We start from the raw sequence: 15,727 nt of genomic DNA, 5'->3' as shown, positions 1-15,727 counted from the left end.
ATCCCCAAGGATCACTCTAAATAGTGACACAATCCGCAAGGATCACTCTAAATAGTGACACAATCCACAAGGATCACTCTAAATACTGACACAATACCCAAGGATCACTCGAAATAATGACACAATCCCCAAGGATCACTCTAAATAGTGACACAATCCCCAAGGATCACTCTAAATAGTGACACAATCCCCAAGGAACACTCTAAATAGTGACACAATGGCGAAGGATCACTCTAAATAATGACACAATCCCCAAGGATCACTCTAAATAGTGACACAATCCCCGAGGATCTCTCTAAATAGTGACACAATCCCCAAGGATCACTCTAAATAGTGACACAATTCCCCAGAATCACTCTAAATACTGACACAATCCCCAAGGATCACTCTAAATAGTGACACAATCCGCAAGGATCACTCTAAATAGTGACACAATCCACAAGGATCACTCTAAATAGTGACACAATCCCCAAGGATCACTCTAAGTAGTGACACAATCCCCAAACATCATTCTAAATAGTGACACAATGGCCAAGGTTCACTCTAAATAATGACACAATCCCCAAGGATCACTCTAAATAGTGACACAAACCCCAAGGATAACTTTAAATAGTGACACAAACCCCAAGGATCACTCTAAATTGGGACACAATCCCCAAGGATCATTCTAAATAGTGGCACAATCCCCAAGGATCACTCTAAATTATGACACAATCCCCAAGGATCACTCTAAATAGAGAAACAATCCCCGAGGATCTCTCTAAATAGTGACACAATCCCCAAGGATCACTCTAAATTATGACGCAATCCCCAAGGATCACTCTAAATAGTGACACAATCCCTAATGATTAATCTAAATAGTGACACAGTCCCCAAGGATCACTCTAAATAGTGACACAATCCCCAAGGATCTCTCTAAATAGTGACACAATCCCAAAGGATCACTCTAAATACTGACACAATCCCCAAGGATCACTCGAAAGAGCGACACAATCCCCAAGGATCACTCTAAATACTGACATAATCCCCAAGGATCACTCTAAATAGTGACACAATCCCCAAGGATCACTCTAAATAGTGACACAATCCCCAAGGATCACTCACAATAGTGACAAAATCCCCAGGGATCACTCTAAATAGTGACACAATCCCCAAGGATCACTCTAAATAGTGACACAATCCCCAAGGATCACTCTAAATAGTGACACAATACACAAGGATCACTCTAAATAGTGACACAATCCCCAAGGATCACTCTAAATAGTGACACAATCCCCAAGGATAACTCTAAATAGTGACACAATCCCCAAGGATCACTCTAAATAGTGACACAATCCCCAAGGATCACTCCAAATAGTGACAAAATCCCCAATGATCACTCTAATTAATGACACAATCCCCAAGGATCACTCAAAATACTGACACAATCCCGAAGGATCACTCTAAATAGTGAGACAATCCCCAATGATCACTCAAAATAGTGACACAATCCCCAAGGATAACTCTAAATAGTGACACAATCCCCAAGGATCGCTCTCAATAGCGACACATTCCCCAAGGATCACTCTAAATAGTGACACAATCCCTGAGGATCTCTCTCAATGGTGACACAATCCCCAAGGATCACACTAAATAGTGACACAATCCCCCAGGATCACTCGAAATTCTGGCACAATCTCCAAGGATCACTCTAAATAGTGACACAATCCCCAAGGATCACTCTAAATAGTGACACAATCCCCAAGGATCATTCTAAATAGTGACACAATCCCCAAGGATAACTCTAAATACTGACACAATCCCCAAGGATCACTCTAAATAGTGACACAATGCCCAAGGATCACTCTAAATAGTGAAACAATCCCCAAGGATCACTCTAAAAAGTGCAACAATCCCCAAGGATCACTCTAAAAAGTGCAACAATCCACAAGGATCACTCTAAGTAGTGACACAATCCCCAAGGATCACTCCAAATTGTGACACAATCCCCAAGGATCACTCTAAATAGTGACACAATCCCCAAGAATCACTCGAAATAGTGACACAATCCCCAAGGATCACTCTAAATAGTGACACAATCCCCAAGGATCACTCTAAATAGAGACACAAACCACAAGGATCACTCTAAATAGTGACACGATCCCCGAGGATCACTCTAAATAGTGACACAATCCCCATGGATCACTCTAAATAGTGACACAATCCCCAAGGATCATTCTAAATACTGACAAAATTCCCAAGGGTCACTCTCAATAGTGACTCAATCCCCAAGGATCACTCTCAATAGTGACACAATCCCCAAGGATCACTCTAAATAGTGACACAATCCCCAAGGTTCACTTTCAATAGTGACACAATCCCCAAGGCTCACTCTAAATAGTGACACAATCCACAAGGATCACTCTAAATAGTGACACAATCCCCAAGGATCACTCCAAATAGTGACACAATTCCCAAGGGTCACTCTAAATAGTGACACAATCCACAAGTAACATTCTAGATAGTGACACAATCCCCAAGGATCACTCTAAGTAGTGACACAATCCCCAAGGATCACTCTAAATAGTGACACAATCCCCAAGGATCACTCTAAATAGTGACACAATCCCCAAGGATCACTCCAAATAGTGACACGATTCCCAAGGGTCACTCTAAATAGTGACACAATCCACAAGTATCATTCTAAATCGTGACACAATCCCCAAGGATCACTCTAAATAGTGACACAATCCCCAAGGATCACTCTAAATAGTGACACAATTCCCATGGATCACTCTAAATAGTGACACAATCCCGAAGGATCACTCGAAATAGTGACACAATCCCCAAGGATCACTTTCAATAGTGACACAATCCCCAAGGATCACTCTAAATAGTGACACAATCCGCAAGGATCACTCTAAATAGTGACACAGAACCCAAGGATCACTCTAAATAGTTACACAATCCCCAAGGATCATTCTAAATAGTGACAGAATACCCAAGGATCACACTGAATAGAGACACAATCCCCAAGGATCACTCTAAAGAGTGACACAATCCCCAAGGATCACTCTAAATACTGACACAATCCCCAAGGAACACTCTAAATAGTGACACAATTCCCAAGGGTCACTCTAAATAGTGATACAATTCCCAAGGGTCACTCTAAATAGTCACACAATACCCAGGAATCACTCTAAAAATTGACACAACCCTCAAGGGCCACATCCAAATTGTGACACAAACCCCAAGGATCACTCTATATAGTGACAGAATCCCCAAGGATCACTCTAAATAGAGACACAATCCCCAAGGATCACTCTCAATACTGACACAATCCCCAAAGATCACTCTAAATAGTGACACAATACCCAAGAATCACTCTAAAAATTGACACAACCCACAAGGACCACATCCAAATTGTGACACAAACCCCAATGATCACTCTAAATAGTGACACAATCCCCAAGGATCACTCCAAATAGTGACACAATTTCCAAGGGTCACTCTAAATAGTGACACAATCCCCAAGGATCACTCTAAATAACGACACAATCCCCATGGATCACTCTCAATCGTGACACAATCCCCAAGGATCACTCTAAATAGTGACACAATCCCCAAGGATCACTCTAAATAGTGACACAATCCCCAAGGCTCACTCTAAATAGTGACACAATCCCCAAGGATCACTCTAAATAACGACACAATCCCCATGGATCACTCTAAATAGTGACACAATCCCCAAGGGTCACTCTAAATAGTGGCACAATCCACAAGGATCACTCCAAATAGTGACACAATTCCCAAGGGTCACTCTAAATAGTGACACAATCCACAAGTATCATTCTAAGTAGTGGCACAATCCCCAAGGATCACTCTAAATAGTAACACAATCCCCAAGGATCACTCTAAATAGTGACACAATCCACAAGGATCACTCCAAATAGTGACACAATTCCCAAGGGTCACTCTTAATAGTGACACAATCCCCAATGATCACTCTAAATAGTGACACAATCCCCAAGGATGATTCTAAATACTGACAAAATTCCCAAGGATCACTCTCAATAGTGACACAATCCCCAAGGATCACTCTCAATAGTGACACAACCCCCAAGGATCACTCTAAATAGTGACACAATCCCCAAGGTTCACTTTCAATCGTGACACAATCCCCAAGGCTCACTCTAAATACTGACACAATCCACAAGGATCACTCTAAATAGTGACACAATCCCCAAGGATCACTCCAAATAGTGACACAATCCCCAAGGATCACTTTAAATAGTGACACAATCCCCAAGGATCACTCTAAATAGTGACACAATCCCGAAGGATCACTCTAAATCGTGACAGGGTCAAGTCGTGCCTCACTAATTTGATAAAAAATTTTTAGGAGGTATCTAATTTTGTTGATGAAGTTCGGGCAGTTGATGTCATATGCATGGATTTTAGTAAGTCGTTTGATAAGGTCCCCCATGGGAGGTTTATGAAGAAAGTAAGGAGGTGTGGGATAGAGGGAAAGTTGGCCGATTGGATAGGTAACTGGCTGTCTGATCGAAGACAGAGGGTGATGGTGGATGGAAAATTTTCGGATTGGAGGCAGGTTGCTAGCGGAGTGCCGCAGGGATCAGTGCTTGGTCCTCTGCTCTTTGTGATTTTTATCAATGACTTAGAGGAGGGGGCTGAAGGGTGGATCACTAAATTTGCTGGTGACACCAAGATTGGTGGAGTAGTGGATGAGGTGGAGGGCTGTTGTAGGCTGCAAAGAGACATAGATAGGATTTGGGCGGCACGGTAGCACAGTGGTTAGCAATGCTGCTTCACAGCTCCAGGGTCCTGGGTTCGATTCCCGGCTCGGGTCACTGTCTGTGTGGAGTTTGTACATTCTCCTCATGTCTGCGTGGGTTTCCTTCGGGTGCTCCGGTTTCCTCCCACAGTCCAAAGATGTGCAGGTTAGGTTGATTGGCCAGGTTAAAAATTGCCCCTTAGAGTCCTGGGATGCGTAGGTTAGAGGGATTAGCGGGTAAATATGTGGGGGTAGGGCCTGGGTGGGATTGTGGTCGGTGCAGACTCGATGGGCCGAATGGCCTCCTTCTGCACTGTAGGGTTTCTATGATTTCTACGATTTCTAAGGATGCAGAGCTGGGCTGAAAAATGGCAAATGGAGTTTAACCCTGATAAATATGAGGTGATTCATTTTGGTAGGACAAATTTAAATGTGGATTACAGGATCAAAGGTAGGGTTCTGAAGACTGTGGAGGAACAGACAGACCGTGGGGTCCATATCCACAGATCTCTAAAAGTTGCCACTCAAGTGGAGAGAGCTGTGAAGAACGCCTCGAGTGTGTTACCTTTTATTAACAGGGGGTTGGAGTTTCAGAGCCATGGGGTTATGCTGCAACTGTACAGGACCTTGTTGAGACCACATTTGGAATATTGTGTGCAGTTCTGGTCACCTCACTATAAGAAGGATGTGGAAGCGGTGGAAGGAGTGCAGAGGAGACTTACCAGGATGCAGCCTGGTTTGGAGGGTAGGTCTTATGAGGAAAGGTTTGCGGGAGCTAGGGCTGTTCTCTCTGGAGCGGAGGTGGCCGAGGGGAGACTTAATAGAGGTTGATAAAATGATGAAGGGGATAGATAGAGTGAACGTTCAAAGACTGTTTCCTCGGGTGGATGGAGCTATTACAAGGGGGGCTAACTATAGGGTTCGTGGTGGGAGATATAGGAAGGATATCAGAGGTAGGTTCTTTACACAGTGAGTGGTTGGGGTGTGGAATGGACTGCCTGCAGTGATAGTGGAGTCAGACACTTTAGGAAAATTTAAGCGGTTATTGAATAGGCACATGGAGCACACCAGGATGATAGGGAGTGGGATAGCTTGATCTTGGTTCCAGATAAAGCTCGGCACAACATCGTGGGCCGAAGGGCCTGTAATGTGCTGTACTGTTCCATGTTCTATGTTCTTAATAGTGACACAATCCCCAAGGATCACTCTAAATAGTGACACAATCCCCAAGGATCACTCTAAATAGTGACACAATCCCTAAGGATCACTCTAAATAGAGACACAAACCCCAAGGATCACTCTAAATAGTGACACAATCCCCAAGGATCACTCTAAATAGTGCCACAATCCCCAAGGATCACTCTAAATAGTGACACAATCCCCAAGGATGACTCAAAATAGTGACACAATCCCCAAGGATCACTCTAAATAGTGACACAAAACCTAAGGATCACTCTAAATAGAGACACAAACCCCAAGGATCACTCTAAATAGTGACACAATCCCCAAGGATCACTCTAAATAGTGCCACAATCCCCAAGGATCACTCTAAATAGTGACACAATCCCCAAGGATAACTCTAAATAGTGACACAATCCCCAAGGATCATTCTAAATACTGACACAATCCCCAAGGATCACTCTCAATAGTGACACAATCCCCAAGGATCACTCTCAATAGTGACACAATCCCCAAGGATCACTCTAAATAGTGACACAATCCCCAAGGATCACTTTCAATAGTGACACAATCCCCAAGGCTCACTCTAAATAGTGACACAATCCCCAAGGATCACTCTAAATAGTGACACAATCCCCAAGGATCACTTTCAATAGTGACACAATCCCCAAGGATCACTCTAAATAGTGACACAATCCGCAAGGATCACTCTAAATAGTGACACAAAACCCAAGGATCACTCTAAATAGTTACACAATCCCCAAGGATCATTCTAAATAGTGACAGAATACCCAAGGATCACACTGAATAGAGACACAATCCCCAAGGATCACTCTAAAGAGTGACACAATCCCCAAGGATCACTCTAAATACTGACACAATCCCCAAGGAACACTCTAAATAGTGACACAATTCCCAAGGGTCACTCTAAATAGTGATACAATTCCCAAGGGTCACTCTAAATAGTCACACAATACCCAGGAATCACTCTAAAAATTGACACAACCCTCAAGGGCCACATCCAAATTGTGACACAAACCCCAAGGATCACTCTATATAGTGACAGAATCCCCAAGGATCACTCTAAATAGAGACACAATCCCCAAGGATCACTCTCAATACTGACACAATCCCCAAAGATCACTCTAAATAGTGACACAATACCCAAGAATCACTCTAAAAATTGACACAACCCTCAAGGACCACATCCAAATTGTGACACAAACCCCAATGATCACTCTAAATAGTGACACAATCCCCAAGGATCACTCCAAATAGTGACACAATTTCCAAGGGTCACTCTAAATAGTGACACAATCCCCAAGGATCACTCTAAATAACGACACAATCCCCATGGATCACTCTCAATAGTGACACAATCCCCAAGGATCACTCTAAATAGTGACACAATCCCCAAGGATCACTCTAAATAGTGACACAATCCCCAAGGCTCACTCTAAATAGTGACACAATCCCCAAGGATCACTCTAAATAACGACACAATCCCCATGGATCACTCTAAATAGTGACACAATCCCCAAGGGTCACTCTAAATAGTGGCACAGTCCACAAGGATCACTCCAAATAGTGGCACAATTCCCAAGGGTCACTCTAAATAGTGACACAATCCACAAGTATCATTCTAAGTAGTGGCACAATCCCCAAGGATCACTCTAAATAGTAACACAATCCCCAAGGATCACTCTAAATAGTGACACAATCCACAAGGATCACTCCAAATAGTGACACAATTCCCAAGGGTCACTCTTAATAGTGACACAATCCCCAAGGATCACTCTAAATAGTGACACAATCCCCAAGGATGATTCTAAATACTGACAAAATTCCCAAGGATCACTCTCAATAGTGACACAATCCCCAAGGATCACTCACAATAGTGACACAACCCCCAAGGATCACTCTAAATAGTGACACAATCCCCAAGGTTCACTTTCAATCGTGACACAATCCCCAAGGCTCACTCTAAATACTGACACAATCCACAAGGATCACTCTAAATAGTGACACAATCCCCAAGGATCACTCCAAATAGTGACACAATCCCCAAGGATCACTTTAAATAGTGACACAATCCCCAAGGATCACTCTAAATAGTGACACAATCCCGAAGGATCACTCTAAATCGTGACAGGGTCAAGTCGTGCCTCACTAATTTGATAAAAATTTTTTAGGAGGTATCTAATTTTGTTGATGAAGTTCGGGCAGTTGATGTCATATGCATGGATTTTAGTAAGTAGTTTGATAAGGTCCCCCATGGGAGGTTTATGAAGAAAGTAAGGAGGTGTGGGATAGAGGGAAAATTGGCCGATTGGATAGGTAACTGGCTGTCTGATCGAAGACAGAGGGTGATGGTGGATGGAAAATTTTCGGATTGGAGGCAGGTTGCTAGCGGAGTGCCGCAGGGATCAGTGCTTGGTCCTCTGCTCTTTGTGATTTTTATCAATGACTTAGAGGAGGGGGCTGAAGGGTGGATCACTAAATTTGCTGGTGACACCAAGATTGGTGGAGTAGTGGATGAGGTGGAGGGCTGTTGTAGGCTGCAAAGAGACATAGATAGGATTTGGGCGGCACGGTAGCACAGTGGTTAGCAATGCTGCTTCACAGCTCCAGGGTCCTGGGTTCGATTCCCGGCTCGGGTCACTGTCTGTGTGGAGTTTGTACATTCTCCTCATGTCTGCGTGGGTTTCCTCCGGGTGCTCCGGTTTCCTCCCACAGTCCAAAGATGTGCAGGTTAGGTTGATTGGCCAGGTTAAAAATTGCCCCTTAGAGTCCTGGGATGCGTAGGTTAGAGGGATTAGCGGGTAAATATGTGGGGGTAGGGCCTGGGTGGGATTGTGGTCGGTGCAGACTCGATGGGCCGAATGGCCTCCTTCTGCACTGTAGGGTTTCTATGATTTCTACGATTTCTAAGGATGCAGAGCTGGGCTGAAAAATGGCAAATGGAGTTTAACCCTGATAAATATGAGGTGATTCATTTTGGTAGGACAAATTTAAATGTGGATTACAGGATCAAAGGTAGGGTTCTGAAGACTGTGGAGGAACAGACAGACCGTGGGGTCCATATCCACAGATCTCTAAAAGTTGCCACTCAAGTGGAGAGAGCTGTGAAGAACGCCTCGAGTGTGTTACCTTTTATTAACAGGGGGTTGGAGTTTCAGAGCCATGGGGTTATGCTGCAACTGTACAGGACCTTGTTGAGACCACATTTGGAATATTGTGTGCAGTTCTGGTCACCTCACTATAAGAAGGATGTGGAAGCGGTGGAAGGAGTGCAGAGGAGACTTACCAGGATGCAGCCTGGTTTGGAGGGTAGGTCTTATGAGGAAAGGTTTGCGGGAGCTAGGGCTGTTCTCTCTGGAGCGGAGGTGGCCGAGGGGAGACTTAATAGAGGTTGATAAAATGATGAAGGGGATAGATAGAGTGAACGTTCAAAGACTGTTTCCTCGGGTGGATGGAGCTATTACAAGGGGGGCTAACTATAGGGTTCGTGGTGGGAGATATAGGAAGGATATCAGAGGTAGGTTCTTTACACAGTGAGTGGTTGGGGTGTGGAATGGACTGCCTGCAGTGATAGTGGAGTCAGACACTTTAGGAAAATTTAAGCGGTTATTGAATAGGCACATGGAGCACACCAGGATGATAGGGAGTGGGATAGCTTGATCTTGGTTCCAGATAAAGCTCGGCACAACATCGTGGGCCGAAGGGCCTGTAATGTGCTGTACTGTTCCATGTTCTATGTTCTTAATAGTGACACAATCCCCAAGGATCACTCTAAATAGTGACACAATCCCCAAGGATCACTCTAAATAGTGACACAATCCCTAAGGATCACTCTAAATAGAGACACAAACCCCAAGGATCACTCTAAATAGTGACACAATCCCCAAGGATCACTCTAAATAGTGCCACAATCCCCAAGGATCACTCTAAATAGTGACACAATCCCCAAGGATGACTCAAAATAGTGACACAATCCCCAAGGATCACTCTAAATAGTGACACAAAACCTAAGGATCACTCTAAATAGAGACACAAACCCCAAGGATCACTCTAAATAGTGACACAATCCCCAAGGATCACTCTAAATAGTGCCACAATCCCCAAGGATCACTCTAAATAGCGACACAATCCCCAAGGATCATTCTAAATACTGACACAATCCCCAAGGATCACTCTCAATAGTGACACAATCCCCAAGGATCACTCTCAATAGTGACACAATCCCCAAGGATCACTCTAAATAGTGACACAATCCCCAAGGATCACTTTCAATAGTGACACAATCCCCAAGGCTCACTCTAAATAGTGACACAATCCCCAAGGATCACTCTAAATAGTGACACAATCCCCAAGGATCACTTTCAATAGTGACACAATCCCCAAGAATCACTCTAAATAGTGACACAATCCGCAAGGATCACTCTAAATAGTGACACAAAACCCAAGGATCACTCTAAATAGTTACACAATCCCCAAGGATCATTCTAAATAGTGACAGAATCCCCAAGGATCACAATGAATAGAGACACAATCCCCAAGGATCACTCTAAAGAGTGACACATTCCCCAAGGATCACTCTAAATACTGACACAATCCCCAAGGAACACGCTAAATAGTGTCACAATTCCAAGGGGTCACTCTAAATAGTGATACAATTCCCAAGGGTCACTCTAAATAGTGACACAATACCCATGAATCACTCTAAAAATTGACACAACCCTCAAGGGCCACATCCAAATTGTGACACAAACCCCAAGGATCACTCTATATAGTGACAGAATCCCCAAGGATAACTCTAAATAGAGACACAATCCCCAAGGATCACTCTCAATACTGACACAATCCCCAAGGATCACTCTAAATAGTGACACAATACCCAAGAATTACTCTAAAAATTGACACAACCCTCAAGGACCACATCCAAATTGTGACACAAACCACAATGATCACTCTAAATAGTGACACAATCCCCAAGGATCACTCCAAATAGTGACACAATTCCCAAGGGTCACTCTAAATAGTGACACAATCCCCAAGGATCACTCTAAATAACGACACAATCCCCATGGATCACTCTCAATAGTGACACAATCCCCAAGGATCACTCTAAATAGTGACACAATCCCCAATGATCACTTTCAATAGTGACACAATCCCCAAGGCTCACTCCAAATAGTGACACAACCCCAAGGATCACTCTAAATAGTGACGCAATCCCCAAGGATCATTTTCAATAGTGACACAATCCCCAAGGATCACTCTAAAAAGTGACACAATCCGCAAGGATCACTCTAAAGAGTGACACAAAACCCAAGGATCACTCTAAATAGTTACACAATCCCCAAGGATCATTCTGAATAGTGACAGAATCCCCAAGGATCACACTGAATAGAGACACAATCCCCAAGGATCACTCTAAAGAGTGACACAATCCCCAAGGATCACTCTAAATACTGACACAATCCCCAAGGAACACTCTAAATAGTGACACAATTCCAAAGGGTCACTCTAAGTAGTGATACAATCCCCAAGGATCACTCTAAATAGTGACACAATACCCAAGAATCACTCTAAAAAATGACACAACCCTCAAGGACCACATCCAAATTGTGACACAAACCCCAATGATCACTCTAAATAGTGACACAATCCCCAAGGATCACTCCAAATAGTGACACAATTCCCAAGGGTCAGTCTAAATAACGACACAATCCCCATGGATCACTCTAAATAGTGACACAATCCCCAGGGGTCACTCTAAATTTTGGCACAATCCACAAGGATCACTCCAAATAGTGACACAATTCCCAAGGGTCACTCTAAATAGTGACACAATCCACAAGTATCATTCTAAGTAGTGACACAATTCCCAAGGGCCACTCTAAATAGTGACACAATCCCCAAGGATCACTCTAAATAGTGACACAATCCGCAAGGATCACTCTAAATAGTGACACAAAACCCAAGTATCATTCTAAATAGTGACACAATCCCCAAGGATCACTCTAAATAGTGACACAATCCCCAAGGATCACTCCAAATAGTGACACAATTCCCAAGGGTCACTCTTAATAGTGACACAATCCACAAGTATCATTCTAAATAGTGACACAATGCCCAAGGATCACTTTAAATAGTGACACAATCCCCAAGGATCACTCTAAATAGTGACACAATCCCGAAGGATCACTCTAAATCGTGACAGAGTCAAGTCGTGCCTCACTAATTTGATAAAAATTTTTTAGGAGGTATCTAATTTTGTTGATGAAGTTCGGGCAGTTGATGTCAACTGCATGGATTTTAGTAAGTCGTTTGATAAGGTCCCCCATGGGAGGTTTATGAAGAAAGTAAGGAGGTGTGGGATAGAGGGAAAGTTGGCCGATTGGATAGGTAACTGGTTGTCTGATCGAAGACAGAGGGTGATGGTGGATGGAAAATTTTCGGATTGGAGGCAGGTTGCTAGCGGAGTGCCGCAGGGATCAGTGTTTGGTCCTCTGCTCTTTGTGATTTTTATCAATGACTTAGAGGAGGGGTCTGAAGGGTGGATCACTAAATTTGCTGGTGACACCAAGATTGGTGGAGTAGTGGATGAGGTGGAGGGCTGTTGTAGGCTGCAAAGAGACATAGATAGGATTTGGGCGGCACGGTAGCACAGTGGTTAGCACTGCTGCTTCCCAGCTCCAGGGTCCTGGGTTCGATTCCCGGCTCGGGTCACTGTCTGTGTGGAGTTTGCACATTCTCCTCATGTCTGCGTGGGTTTCCTCCGGGTGCTCCGGTTTCCTCCCACAGTCCAAAGATGTGCAGGTTAGGTTGATTGGCCAGGTTAAAAATTGCCCCTTAGAGTCCTGGGATGCGTAGGTTAGAGGGATTAGCGGGTAAATATGTGGGGGTAGGGCCTGGGTGGGATTGTGGTCGGTGCAGACTCGATGGGCCGAATGGCCTCCTTCTGCACTGTAGGGTTTCTATGATTTCTATGATTTCTAAGGATGCAGAGCTGGGCTGAGAAATGGCAAATGGAGTTTAACCCTGATAAATATGAGGTGATTCATTTTGGTAGGACAAATTTAAATGTGGATTACAGGGTCAAAGGTAGGGTTCTGAAGACTGTGGAGGAACAGACAGATCGTGGGGTCCATATCCACAGATCTCTAAAAGTTGCCACTCAAGTGGAGAGAGCTGTGAAGAACGCCTCGAGTGTGTTACCTTTTATTAACAGGGGGTTGGAGTTTAAGAGCCATGGGGTTATGCTGCATTTGTACAGGACCTTGCTGAGACCACATTTGGAATATTGTGTGCAGTTCTGGTCACCTCACTATAAGAAGGATGTGGAAGCGCTGGAAAGAGTGCAGAGGAGACTTACCAGGATGCAGCCTGGTTTGGAGGGTAGGTCTTATGAGGAAAGGTTTGCGGGAGCTAGGGCTGTTCTCTCTGGAGCGGAGGTGGCTGAGGGGAGACTTAATAGAGGTTGCTAAAATGATGAAGGGGATAGATAGAGTGAACGTTCAAAGACTATTTCCTCGGGTGGATGGAGCTATTACAAGGGGGCCTAACTATAGGGTTCGTGGTGGGAGATATAGGAAGGATATCAGAGGTAGGTTCTTTACGCAGTGAGTGGTTGGGGTGTGGAATGGACTGCCTGCAGTGATAGTGGAGTCAGACACTTTAGGAACATTTAAGCGGTTATTGGATAGGCACATGGAGCACACCAGGATGATAGGGAGTGGGATAGCTTGACCTTGGTTTCAGATAAAGCTCGGTACAACATCGTGGGCCGAAGGGCCTGTTCTGTGCTGTACTGTTCCATGTTCTATGTTCTTAATAGTGACACAATCCCCAAGGATCACTCTAAATAGTGACACAAACCCCAAGGATCACTCTAAATAGTCACACAATCCCCAAGGATCACTCTAAATAGTGCCACAATCCCCAAGGATCACTCTAAATAGTGACACAATCCCCAAGGATGACTCTAAATAGTGACACAATCCCCAAGGATCATTCTAAATACTGACACAATCCCCAAGGATCACTCTCAATAGTGACACAATCCCCAAGGATCACTCTCAATAGTGACACAATCCCCAAGGATCACTTTCAATAGTGACACAATCCCCAAGGCTCACTCTAAATAGTGACACAATCCCCAAGGATCACTCCAAATAGTGACACAATCCCCAAGGATCACTTTCAATAGTGACACAATCCCCAAGGATCACTCTAAATAGTGACACAATCCGCAAGGATCACTCTAAATAGTGACACAAAACCCAAGGATCACTCTAAATAGTTACACAATCCCCAAGGATCATTCTAAATAGAGACACAATCCCCAAGGATTACTCTAAAGAGTGACACAATCCCCAAGGATAACTCTAAATAGTGACACAATCCCCAAGGAACACTCTAAATAGTGACACAATTCCCAAGGGTCACTCTAAATAGTGACACAATCCACAAGTAACATTCTAAATAGTGACACAATCCCCAAGGATCACTCTAAGTAGTGACACAATCCCCAAGGATCACTCTCAATAGTGACACAATCCCCAAGGATCACTCTAAATAGTGACACAATCCCCAAGGATCACTCCAAATAGTGACTCAATTCCCAAGGGTCACTCTAAATAGTGACACAATCCACAAGTATCATTCTAAATAGTGACACAATCCCCAAGGATCACTCTAAATAGTGACACAATCCACAAGTAACATTCTAAATAGTGACACAATCCCCAAGGATCACTTTAAATAGTGACACAATCCCCAAGGATCACTCTAAACAGTGACACAATCCCCAAGGATCACTCTAAATCGTGACAGAGTCAAGTCGTGCCTCACTAATTTGATAAAAATTTTTTAGGAGGTATCTAATTTTGTTGATGAAGTTCGGGCAGTTGATGTCATATGCATGGATTTTAGTAAGTCGTTTGATATGGTCCCCCATGGGAGGTTTATGAAGAAAGTAAGGAGGTGTGGGATAGAGGGAAAGTTGGCCGATTGGATAGATAACTGGCTGTCTGATCGAAGACAGAGGGTGATGGTGGATGGAAAATTTTCGGATTGGAGGCAGGTTCCTAGCGGAGTGCCGCAGGGGTTAGTGCTTGGTCCTCTGCTCTTTGTGATTTTTATCAATGACTTAGAGGAGGGGGCTGAAGGGTGGATCACTAAATTTGCTGGTGACACCAAGATTGGTGGAGTAGTGGATGAGGTGGAGGGCTGTTGTAGGCTGCAAAGAGACATAGATAGGTTGCAGAGCTGGGCTGAAAAATGGCAAATGGTGTTTAACAATGATAAATGTGAGGTGATTCATTTTTTTAGGACAAATTTAAATGTGGATTACAGGGTCAAAGATCGGGTTCTGAAGACTGTGGAGGAACAGACAGATCGTGGGGTCCATATCCACAGATCTCTAAAAGTTGCCACTCAAGTGGAGAGAGCTGTGAAGAACGCCTCGAATGTGTTACCTTTTATTAACAGGGGGTTGGCGTTTAAGAGCCATGGGGTTATGCTGCATCTGTACAGGACCTTGGTGAGACCACATTTGGAATATTGTGTGCAGTTCTGGTCACCTCACGATAAGAAGGATGTGGAAGCGCTGGAAAGAGTGCAGAGGAGACTTACCAGGATGCAGCCTGGTTTGGAGGGTAGGTCTTATGAGGAAAGGTTGCGGGAGCTAGGGCTGTTCTCTCTGGAGCGGAGGTGGCTGAGGGGAGACTTAATAGAGGTTGCTAAAATGATGAAGGGGATAGATAG

The sequence above is a fragment of the Mustelus asterias genome (genome assembly GCF_964213995.1).
Source record: "Mustelus asterias chromosome 26 unlocalized genomic scaffold, sMusAst1.hap1.1 SUPER_26_unloc_22, whole genome shotgun sequence".
NCBI lineage: Eukaryota > Metazoa > Chordata > Chondrichthyes > Carcharhiniformes > Triakidae > Mustelus > Mustelus asterias.
This window is presented reverse-complemented; position numbering follows the sequence as displayed.